The following is a 12,664-nucleotide window of genomic DNA, read 5'->3' on the forward strand; positions in this document are numbered from 1 at the left end:
AAATGCTTACGGTTAATATTCTTGTCGTGGAAGTGCTTCATCCTGGCTTTATAGATTCTTGAATTTTCGTAAGCTTCGTTCCTTAGCTCCTGGAGTTCATGCATCTGCAATAAACGTTGTTTTCCCGCTGCATCTAAAGAGAGATTAAGTTTCTTAATAGCCCAATAAGCTCTATGTTTTATTTCAACTGGAAGATGACATGCTTTACCAAAAACAACCCTGTAAGGAGACATCCCTAAAGGTGTTTTGTAAGCAGTTCTATAAGCCCATAGAGCATCATATAATCTGCTAGACCAATCTTTTCCATCAGGCCTAATGATCTTCTTTATAATCTTTTTAATCTCCCTATTTGAATTCTCAATTTGACCATTTGCTTGTGGATGATATGGGGTAGTGATTCTATGTTGAACCCCATATTTTTTAAGCATGGTCCTGAATTGAGAATTATTAAAATGGCTTCCTCCATCACTTATGATTGCTCTAGGACAACCAAACCTGCAAAATATATGTTGTTGAATGAATTTAAGCACTACTTTATGATCATTTGACCTAGTGGGGATTGCCTCAACCCATCTGGAAAGATAATCCACTCCCATTAAGATGTACTCATGCCCATCTGAATTAGGAAATGGTCCCATAAAATCAATCCCCCATAGGTCAAATATTTCTACTTCAATGATAGGCTGTAGTGGCATTCTATCATTCTTTTTGATATTCAGCGCTGCTTGACATTTTAAACAACTAGAGCAAAACTTAAAAGCATCAGAAAATAGAGTTGGCCAGAAAAATCCACAGTTTAAAACTTTAAATGCAGTCAATTTAGGAGCATAATGTCCAGCACATAAAGAAGAATGGCAAGCATCTAAAATGCTCCATTGTTCTTCCTCCGGTACACACCTTCTAAACACATGATCAACACCTAATTTAAAAAGCTCAGGTTCATCATAATAATAGTAATTAATATCTTTATAAAATTTCTTTCTATCATTCATATCCCAATCATTAGGTATTAATCCTGTGACAAGAAAATTCACAATATGAGCGTACCATGGAAGCCTGTTACTTTGAATTTTTTAAATATATTCGTCGGGAAAACCATCATGAATAGGAATAGATAATTCTGTAGATAATCTAGAAAGATGATCTGCAACAGTATTATCTATCCTCGCTTATCTTTTATTTCCAAATCAAATTCTTGCAAAAGTAAAATCCACCGAATTAATCTAGGTTTGGTTTCTTTTTTATTCAGTAAAAACTTTAAAGCTGCATGATCTGAAAACACAATTATTTTACTACCTAAAAGATAAGAACGAAAATTTTCTAGGGCAAAAATAATAGCAAGCAATTCTTTTTCAGTAGAGTAATTTACTTGTGCTCCTCCTAGAGTCTTGCTTGCATAGTAGATGGCAACTGGCTTCTTATCCACTCTTTGTCCTAAAATTGCTCCCACTGCATTGTCAGAAGCATCACACATAATTTCAAAAGGCTTACCCCAATCTGGAGCTTGCAAAATAGGTGCTTGAATTAGAGCTTCTTTAATCTGCAAAAAGGATGCTTTAGCATTTTCATAAAAAACAAATAGTGTATCTTTAGAAAGTAAATTAGTTAAGGGTTTAGAAATTTTAGCAAAATCTTTTATAAATCTTCTGTAGAAGCCAGCATGCCCTAGAAATCCCCTAAGTTGCTTTAGGGTTGTGGGCAGGGGGAGGTTCTTGATAACCTCGACTTTGGCCCTGTCGACCCTTAGCCCATCCTTGCTGATATGGTGGCCTAGGACAATTCCCTCATCCACCATAAAGTGGGATTTCTCCCAACTTAGAACCAGATTGTTCTGTACACATATCTGCAAAACCTTAGTTAAATTAGATAGACAAATATCGAATGAGGAACCAAACACTGAAAATTCATCCATAAAAATTTCCAAGCAATCCCCTACTAATTCAAAAAACATGGCAGTCATACACCTTTGAAAAGCAGCTGGAGCATTACATAACCCAAAAGGCATTCTTTTAAATGCAAAAGTACCTACTGGACATGTAAATGTTGTTTTCTCTTGATCACTTTTGTTAATTTCAATTTGATTATAACCTGAATATACATCTAAAAAATAATAAAAATTTTGACCTGAAAGTCTTTCAAGAATCTGATCAATAAATGGTAATGGATAATGATCTTTCTTAGTCACAGAATTAAGCTTCCTATAATCAATGCATACTCTCCAACTAGAAGCTACTCGAGTTTGTACCTCATTACCATTTTCATCTTTAGTCACTGTTATTCCTGTTTTCTTAGGTACTACATGAATAGGACTTACCCATGGGCTATCTGAAATGGCATAAATAAAATCAGCTTTTAGCCATTTCATGATTTCCTTTTTAACAACCTCCAACATGTGCGGTTAAGTCGCTTTGGGGTTGCTCTTGTTGCCCTAGAATTTTCTTCTAGAAAAATTCTGTGCTCACAAATATTTGGACCGATGCCTTTAATGTCATCAATTGTCCATCCTATAGCGGATTTATAAGTAGATAAGACATTCAAAAGCTCTAATTCTTGTTCAGATGATAACAATGATGATATGATTACAGGAAAAGACTTGCATGGTCCTAAATAAGCATATTTCAGAGATGATGGTAAAGGCTTAAGTTCAATTTCAGAATGCAAAGAAATATTTGTTGGTATGGAAGATTTTTCATTCAAACATTCATTAGATTCACAAGAAAATAAATCATAAGAGCATGGATCAAAATCAAAGTCATCTTCTTCTACCAACCCTAGAAAGCAAACATCCTCACTTGTGTCTTTAGGGTATTTCATTAATTTGGAGATAGATAGTTCAATTTTTTTCATCTCCTACTTTAAGTTCCACTGTACCTTATCCCAATCCGTTGTGGCTTTCACCGTAGCTAGGAATGGTCGACCTAAAATGATAGGGTATGGCTCAAATTTCCTGTTATTTTCATATCTGCAACTATGAAATCAACAGGAAATTTACAATTCTCCACTTTTACTATGACATCTTCTAATTTTCCATAAGGTTGCCTAATTGAACCATCACAATTGTAATTCAAGAAAAATAGGTTCAAGCTCACCAAATTTAAATTTATCATACAAAGCTTTAGGCATTATGTTTACACTAGCTCCTGAATCAAGAAGTGATTTACTAAAAACCATGCCTCCTATTTCACATTTAATGAGAGGAGCACCGGATCTCTTCTTTTCCTAGGAATATCATTCAATAAAATTGAACCGATATTTTCAGAAAGTTGTACCCTTTTCTGCTTTCTAGAAGGTGTACATAGTTCCTTCACATATTTTGCATAAGAAGGAATATTTTGTATTGCCTCAGTCAGTGGAATAGTGATGATTGCATTTTTAAAAATTTCAAGCAAATGAGAATTTTCAGGTTTTTGCTTGGATATATTTAAAGCACTAGGATTAGGGTCTGCCGTTCGTGGATGCCTTTCCTCATCCTGGCCACCCTTATCTTGTTGATCATTTTCCATCTCTCCATTTTCTTTATCTTAATGCTCCGCAATCCTACATTTTTTTTATGAGTATCTAACAAAACCTTCCCACTTCGTAATTTTGAAATCACACTCACATGTTCATCATTAATCATATCTTCTTCAAAGCCATGTAAAATATTATTTGTAAAATCATGACATGATGCAACATTATTATTTTCACCAATGCAAGATTCATTTAAAATTTCGGAAGACACACAACATGATGATTCTAAATTTCTATCTACACACAACATGATATTTCTAGGATTTATATTAGGTTGGGTAGGGAGTTGACCTGGATGTCGTTCTCTTAGAAGGATTTCTTCTGATTTACCTTTCATCCTGAGAGCAGGTTGTTGTGCTTGAATCCCTTGTCCTCGCTGAGCATCTCAATTTCCTTCTTGTGCTCTTCTAAAGTTTGCATCAACATCTTCCTTTCCTCATGCATGCTTTTTCTCTCTTCCTGCATTTCCCTGATAAAATCCATTAAAGTAGAGTTAGTGTTGTCATTATTGTTGTTAGGACGAGAGTAAAAGGGCTTAGAAAATTTTGAAAATTTTGCTGATATGGTTGCGGGTAATTGCTTTGAGGTGAAATTGTTGTTTCCTCCTTTGCTCCAATTTTGATTAGGTCGTGCATTCCATTGGTTTTGACCTGCATCTTGTCTCCCAAATGCATTAACCTGTTCAACCATAGGACAAGCCTCATCAGAATGTTCTTCACTAGAACAAAAACAACAAGGGTTGTTAGTGGAATTGTTGCCCTCGTTTGCATTCGCCTTTCCTTTAGACTCCTGCAAAAAAGATTTAATATCATTGCTCATATCTTTAACTGTTTTACCAATATTGCTCATTTCTCTTTCTAGCTTATCAATCCTGATCTTCGGTTCAACTGCCTTGACGTCAATGATTCCTCCACGCTTGGGACCTGCACTTCGTTAGTGTACTAAAACTTTGACGGTATGTCCAATCTTCTACTAATGTTTCCATCAATTACATGGATTCATCTGCATGGGTATCAAGGAACATTCCTCCACTAGATATATCCACTAGATGCCTTTCCTGATCATTCAATCCACCATAAAAAATTCAACCAATTCATGAGATGGTATGCCATGATGTGGGCACTTCCTAGTGAGTGACATGAATCTCTCCCATGCTTCTCCTAGAGTGTCAGTTCCTTGACAAAAATCTCTTATATGTTTCTTAATTGAAGATGTCTTTCCATAAGAAAAGAATCTCTTTAAAAAGCAAGCTTGCATTTCACTCCAAGATTGAAATTCTTGACCTACCCTTTAAACCAATCTTTGCCCTATCTTTCAAAGCAAATTGAAATAACCTTAGTTTGAGAATTTCCTGAGGAACACCTGCATAACTATAAGCAGAACAAATCTGGTTATACTCTTCCAAAAACTCATAAGGCTCCTCATTAAATCTTCCATAAAATGTAGGCAATTGATTAATCATATTCGGGTCAATTCTAAAGTTAATATTTTCTGGTAAAGGAGCAGATATTTTAGTGTAGGTTTCACTCTCTATAGGGTCAGAAAATTCTCTCAACCTCATTCTTCTAACACCCTGTTCAACCCCAAAATTTTGATTATTCTCCATTAAGTCACAAAAATGCTGATTTTCACCTTCGGAGCTTTAAAAAATACAATCAAAACTAGGAGTTCTACAAACTGTTTCAAGATTCACGAGATGAGGTTTAAAAGATCTCCTACCGAACATGCAATGTTAAACACATCAATATAAAAAATAATCAGTTTTGATGAACAAGAAAAATTAATTATGCAATGATGATTTTTTTTTTTCTCAATTTCACTATTTCATCAAAATTCACAAAATAATCGCAAAACTCAGCTCAATCCAAGACTTGATATAAAAAATAAAGAGTAATGAATCCACACAGGATAATTTAAAAATTAAAACCGTGCGTCCCCAGCAACGGCGCCAATTGATAAGCCGAAAAATCACGTAACATTATGTGGTCGTTGCGCTTTTTAGACTTATGCAATAAATTTATAATTCCCTTAATTACTAAATAAGAATATAGAGCAAGCAAGGGGTCGATCCGCAAGGAGGCAACAATTCAGAATTTTCAAACAATTTTTATGAATCAAGTCAAGTTATTTCAAATTATATAATATCTAACTCAATTAATATTAAATAATATTCTTAAAATAATCAAAATTAAGTAAAACCTAATTTTGATTTCGGTCAGATAATTCCAGATAAGAATATTATTATTATTTTAAGCTCATAAAAGTATAAATTATTAATTTCCCAATTTAATAAAATTTATAATAATTTTCAGAATTAAAATTGGGAAATTAATAATCAAAAAAGTGATTTTTGAATTGGAGTTCAAAATAGATGAATTTTCGGTTCAAATTTTATTTTTGGGTTTTTTATATATCAAATTAAATTCCTAAACAAGAAAAACTGAAATCTAGAGAGAGAAACAAATCAAATTAACCTAGAGAGAGAAAGTGAAGAAATTGGGGAAAGCCCCAATTTCGACCCTAAATTAAAAATGTAATGAAGCAGAAATGTCCTAAAATGATTAAGAATTAATTATCAAAAGTCAGATCTCGAATCCAAATCAGAAAGAAGTGCTGATGCATTCAAAACATGAATCTAGGGCATGTACATTTCGCCCATGCCAAGGCGTTTTTGAATCGTTCTAGAAGATGATCAAATACAATTCAGAAACTTACAAATTTGATAAAGAGATGTAGATCTGACGACTTCCAGAATGCCTCCTGTGTCCTTCCTGGCCAATTGCTTGAGGAGAGCCTCCAAAAGTGAGTTTCGCCTTTTTTCTGACCTCTATTTAAAGATCCAACCGTCCAGATTGTAGAGGAGGAAAAGACGAACCTGGCCTCAAAATTTCAGCCAAATCGGAGTTGTAGATCTCAAGATATCGCAGTTTTAGTGAGATCAAATGTGGGCCGTTGGATCTCTTTTATTTTCTCTAAAAAAACGGAATTTCCTATTGGCTGGGCTTGATTTTCTCACTTTCCGTGTTTCGGGACACATGCACCCTCGTTGTCCGCGTGGGCCGCACTTTTTTTGCTGCTTTTTAAGAAAACAGAAAAGGACAAAATAGTGCTTTTTTCTTTTTTTAATCTCTCTCCTCCTAGCCGCTTTCCTGACTTTTCTATCTTCTCTTCCGCCTTTGTTTTCTCTCTCTCTCTAGCTCTTTCTGACTTTTCAAATCTCTCTCCTCCTATTAAATATCTTTTCTTCTCTCTCCTCTCTAGCCGCTCTACTCTCTCTCTCTCTCCTCTCTCTCTCTTTAATCACTCTATTTGACTTTTCCTATCTCTCTCCTCTCTTCTCTCCTTTCTTATTTAATTAATATATCCCTTCATTCGCCAATTTGGGCTTAATGACGTGGATATTCATTTTAAATGCATTTAAAATGAAAAATAAATAATCAATATATTATTTAATTAAATAAAAATCGTTTCTTGCCTAAATAATGGTCAGAAAAATTCATAAAAATATGGGAGAAATTCAGAAAAATCAGGAGATGATTTACTGACCTTAAACCAAGCAAATAAAATCATGTAAAAAAATATTTCTTCACTGAAACAATGTCAAATTCCATGTAAAAAATGATAAAAAATATGAAATAATAGAAAAACGACATGTTAACTAATTTCAATGTATTTTATCATGATAACATGCAAATATGACCATTAAAACACATAAATAGAATGTATAATTCAGTAATTAAGTATATTAATTTGCATGTTATCACCGCCATCGGAACTGCCTCTGCCCAGAACTCCTTGGGCAATTCAGCATTCGACCGCAAACACATTGCTCTACCCGCAATGGTGTGGTTTATGTGTTCTGCAATGCCATTCTTTTGAGGGGTCTTCTTCACCATAAAATGACGTCAAATACCATGTTCTTCGCAGAGCTGATCAGATTCAAAATTCTTCAATTCCATATCATTGTCTATGCGCAAGACCTTGATCGTCCTCCCTGTTTGGTTCTCAACTCTTGCGCACCAAGTCTTGAACCGCGAGAAAATGTCTAACTTCTGGTTCAAGAAATAAACCCAAAATTTCCTTGAAAATCATCAACAAACGTTAGAAAATATCGAGCACCTCCACGGCTCATCACGTCAATGGGTCCCCAAACATCAGCATGGATCTAATCCATGACACCACCAATGTCATGCTTTGCCGCCTTGAACATCACTCGACAATGTTTGCCCATGACATAGTACTTGCAAAAGTGCAATTTGCATGACCTCACCCTAGGTAGCAGACCTCGTGCATGTAGCTTCGGCCTACTGGCCTTACTCATATGGGCCAAGTGCAAGCGCCACAAGAGTGTGTCGTTTGTCATTGGCTCACGTGGTGTAGCATTTACAGCTCCACCGATCACAGTGCTCCCTTTAAGCTTGTAAATGTTGGATCGTAGATGTGCTCTAATGGCGCGGCCCCATCTGAGACCCGCTTGTTAGGGTGGCAAAAGACGAACTTGCATTTGCCCAGCATATTTCTGCATTACATCATCGCATTCATGCTAGGATTACGCAGCAAAATGCATTGTACAAGCAAGCCGCCGACTTCCATCGCCGACCCAGAAATTTTGACGTGGGAGACTTAGTGATGGCGAGACTCAGGGCGGAGAGGTACTCTCGCGGGACGGCTACGAAGCTACATGCTCGTAGTGCCGGCCCGTTCCCGATCCTCCAAAGAGTGGGCGACAACGCCTACGTCGTTGAGATTCCTCCTACATGGGGAATAGGCTCAACATTCAATGTGGCGGACCTAGCTCCGTACCGGGCCCCTTCTTACCCCCCACACTCAGTCTCTCCAGACCCCATCAGTGTGAGTGGGTTTGTGGTGACCACTCCCCCAGTTGTTTCGCCCGATAGGCACGAGGCAACTGCTTGTGTGTTGCAGGAGGTAATTGAACATGCAGGGGAGGGAATATCGAGGAGGCTGCTGGTGCGTTGGGTCGGATACCTGGATTTTAGGAGAGGAGCTCCACCACCTTCGTCCAGACCTACTCCAACCGTTGCCGTTCATCCACCCTGACTCGCCGGAGTCGAGTCCTTTCCACCCCGAGAGGGTTGATGGCGCAGCCCCGTCCGAGACCTCACGACCACCGCTCGAGGAGTCGGCACCGCCTTCGATCTCGCAACTGACTCGCATCCAGCCCGCACGACAAGCCAAAGCGACAACGTGCGCACCCGGATTCAGATATCTCGGATAGCGGCGCATCCCCCCTTCGATCCCATCTATCTTTTTATTTTTATTGCACTTCTCGTCTTTCATAATTTTGTCGTCTCATCTACGTTGTAGTGAGGGGAAGTTCCCAAATGAGGATACCGTCCCCTCCCATCAACCTAGTGGGCCTAATAAGCCCCTTTTATTTTCTTTTCCCTTTGTAGTTTAAGGAGCCAATTTATCCTTCCTATATAAGGGAGGCGTGGGCGCCCCCCAGACCACTCTTAAATTTCATATTGAAAGTTTAACCTAAGAAGGTCAAGAGTCACCTTCGTGAGGAGAGGAAGAAGAAGAAAGAAGAAGAAGAAGGAAGAAGAAGAAGGAAGAAGAAAAAGAAGGGAGAGAGGAGAAGAAGAAGAAGAGAGAACGTGCCGCCGCCCCGCCCTGTTCCGCCGCCACCGCCCTGTCCGCTGGCGCTCGACTGGCCTCGCCGCTGCCGCTGTCCTATTCTGCCACCACCCAACTGGCGGCGCGGCCGCCCGCTTGGCCTTCCTGCCGCCCGCTAATCGCCATCGCACGCCGCCTCTGTCACTATGCACGCTGCCCGGCTCCCAGCGCGCGTGCGACGCCCCACCTCTGCTCCATCAGCTGTGGACAGATGCCAACACCACTAAGAGGAGGAGCACCCGCTGCCGCCATCGCTGACAGCTCGCCGTTGCCTACCGGCGTGTACCGCCGGCGTCTGCACCCGAGCCACGCACGCGCCACACCGTGCCGCGCCGCAGCCGCCGCGCCGCATCTGCTCCGCATCGGTCGCCCCTCACGCCCGGCACCCCGCCCCGGGATCCAAACTCGCACCCTGCCCCGCACTCGAGTTGCAACCGTGCCTCACCGTGCTGTGCTGCGCCTGTGCTGCCACGACCGCCGCACTCGGGTTGAAAAAATGACAAATTCTTGCTCGACACTCGGGTTAGACGTAGGTGAGCGAGACAGGTTGAAAAAATGATGACAAATTCTTGGTGAGTCTTACCTAGCTCATACGTGTCGGGAGAGCCCGACGAGTGTGAGCATCTAACCGGGATATTCCCGTTTGGCGACATAGTCGTCCTCAACCCTCACGGGCGAGGTTCGGGTGGTCTATTTGATCATATCCTAGGCGACTGATAAGCTCAATTTTACTGTGTTTTTTACTGGTTATTTATCAGTAACATGTGTGAGGATTAAGCTTATTCAACGAATTTATAAACCTCACAAGTTAGGGCGAGTGAGGGTCGATCCACAGGGAGCAAAAGAAAACAGCACGAAATCCCTTTTCAGTACGTTAAAGTGCAACTTAATCAAGCCGTCTACAGAGAATTCCTCTGAGACAGATCCTTGCCCTTTGGGGCAAAGGATCGAACACCTTGCGTGCAGGATAACCTGGCGCAGGTCAAGGTGCGATGCAGCCTCTGCGCTGACTATGCAGCGCGGGCGGCTGCCTATGCACGTGAATGCCTGCCAAAACAGCGTTGCTGCGCAGCAGCGTGCTGCGCGCGGCTGCGCGGCTGTGCGGCTGGCGGCTTTGCTGCACGGCGTGGTGGAGATGCGGAGGAGTTCTGTTCTTTTGGAAGATTTGGGAAGACGATTTGAACAACAAAGGAACAAAGTTTAAACTGAAATCAAATCTAAACGAAACAATCCTCAGTTGGGAAACATTGGAAGATCTTGTGACTCTTCCAATCCAACCAAAATTGTCTGAGAAGAGAGGGATTACAGGGCTGAAGCTTGCGATTTCCCACGTCGGGTGTCACGTCCTTGCGGCAGGCGTGGTTCTTCAATCCAAGCTATCTTCAGTCTGTTCTTCCTCTCCAACTCCAAAGCTCATCAGCTCCTGGAGGGTGCAGAAATCCTCTGCTCCAAGCCCTAGTTTCCTTAGAGAAAATTATGAACACCTAAACTCCGCTCTCAAGAGAGTATTTATAGGGTTTCTCTTAAGTCATGCCCAGGGGCATTTTCGTAAGTTTTGCCACTTCGAATTTTTTGCCCACTTCTGTTGATCCTCCTCTCTTCCTTGATCTTCTTAACCTGTTTCTGAATGGTCACTAGCCATAAAACGTTAAATATATTCCACTTGATTCAAAGAATCAAGTGGGGTTAATGATTTCATAACACAATACATATGCATGAACTGAGCATGAATTCACAAGATAATTGTAATGAATTTAAACTTGAGAACTTCATTATTTGATGACATATTTTAGAGTCATCAAACCCCCCCCAGCTTAGAGCATTACTAGTCCCTTAGTAATGACATGCAGGTGAGAATAAAAGATGATCTCAATGTGAGTTTTGACTTCGATAACTTTGATTCATGCTCCTCTCAAGGAGTACTTTCAGCAATTTAAATTGACCAGCGTAGAAGAAATTTAGGATCTATCTCAGCCTTAAACCTCAACTAAGTGCACATGATCTATGGAGTACATATAGTAAGTACATAGTATATGGAATAAGATCGAGTTAACCCCCCCAGCGCACTACTGAGCAGGCGTAGAGAGTGGCATTAATGCTAGCTCAATACTATGGCTATAGTAGCATCGGCTCAAACACACGGGAGACAGCTTTTCCACCTTTATTTTATTTGGCATTTTCTGCTTGTTGGTCATTTTTGATGACAATCAACTTTAGTACTATGATGCAAGCTTTTGCTTGTTTATGCGCAGTGCAGCTTTCACTTGATAGTTTGGTGGCGCTTATCCACTACCCATGTGCCGTCCTTAGTAGACCGGCAGCTTATTCCCCACGGTTATGTATCCTTCATGGGTCAGGAGCTTCACTCACGCCATAATAATACTGCCAATGAGCTAACACTAACCCTACTCTCCACTAAAGCTAAAAATTTTTCGTGCATGTAAGTGCTAACTCAACCCGAGGTGGATGGTGAGGTGAGAGAAGTATAATGGTAATAGATACGACTGTCGTGGTATGGATCCTAGTGCACCTAGCTAGGCTTACTTCACCTAGGATTCCCTAGCTGGCCACTCTTGCATTTCTACCCTTTTGAAAAGAATCAAATTATCATGCATATCATTGGACAATCATCTCCTAAGATCATCAAATATCCATGGTTTGTGAATGCAAAAACGAAAAAAATTTCCTGGATAATGCATGTAAATGTACTCCCCTCCCCTCAATAAAAGGCATGTTCCTACATGACAAATAAAAAATGAGAGAATGGAGAAAGGAATACCAAAGCATGGAAGGAAGGGCAGCGATCAGCATGCGTGTTGTCCAGTGACGTGTTAGGTGGGCGTGGATCGGAGTGGCTGCACACGAGAACAGAAACAAAAACGCAAAAACAAAAACAAAACAAGGAAAGTCATCAAGCAGAGCGAATATGAAACGTAGTAAAAACAACAACTAATCGGATCATGAGCTATCATGCGATGGCTTTTCTAACGTAATCTTCATGGGGCTGTGAAGATCTTCTTCTTCTAAGTAGGGTTTGAGCCGTTCGTTCACAGTGAATCGTCTTTGAGACGTAGGATCTAAAATTGTAACGGCTCCATTCTCAAAAACCTGTTGAACAAGGAAGGACCATCCCATCGCGTTTTCAATTTACCTGGAAAGAGTTTTAGTCTAGAGGTGTAAAGCCATACTTTTTGATTCTCCACAAAAATTCTTCTCCTCAAGCTCTTGTCATGAAACATCTTCATCTTGGCTTTATAAATCTTTGAATTCTCATAAGCCTCATTTCTTAACTCTTCCAACTCATTCAATTGAAGAAGTCTATGCTTGCCGGCTCTATCCAAATCTAGGTTGAGTTTTCTAATAGCCCAAAGGGCCTTGTGTTCTAACTCAAGTGGTAGGTGACAAGCTTTGCCAAAGATAAGGCAGAAGGGAGACATGCCGAGAAGGGTTTTGTAAGCTGTCCTATAAGCCCATAACGCCTCGTCTAGCTTCCTGGACCAATCTTTCCCATCTG

At 40.2% G+C, this 12,664-nt stretch overlaps 1 pseudogene; it reads left to right on the forward strand.

The window, feature by feature from the left end:
- The first annotated feature begins 4,615 nt into the window (after positions 1-4,615).
- On the forward strand, positions 4,616-4,712 carry LOC144714708 (small nucleolar RNA R71; annotated as a pseudogene).
- The last annotated feature ends 7,952 nt before the right edge of the window (positions 4,713-12,664 follow it).

Source organism: Wolffia australiana, chromosome 17 (genome assembly GCF_029677425.1).
Source record: "Wolffia australiana isolate 7733 chromosome 17, ASM2967742v1".
NCBI lineage: Eukaryota > Viridiplantae > Streptophyta > Magnoliopsida > Alismatales > Araceae > Wolffia > Wolffia australiana.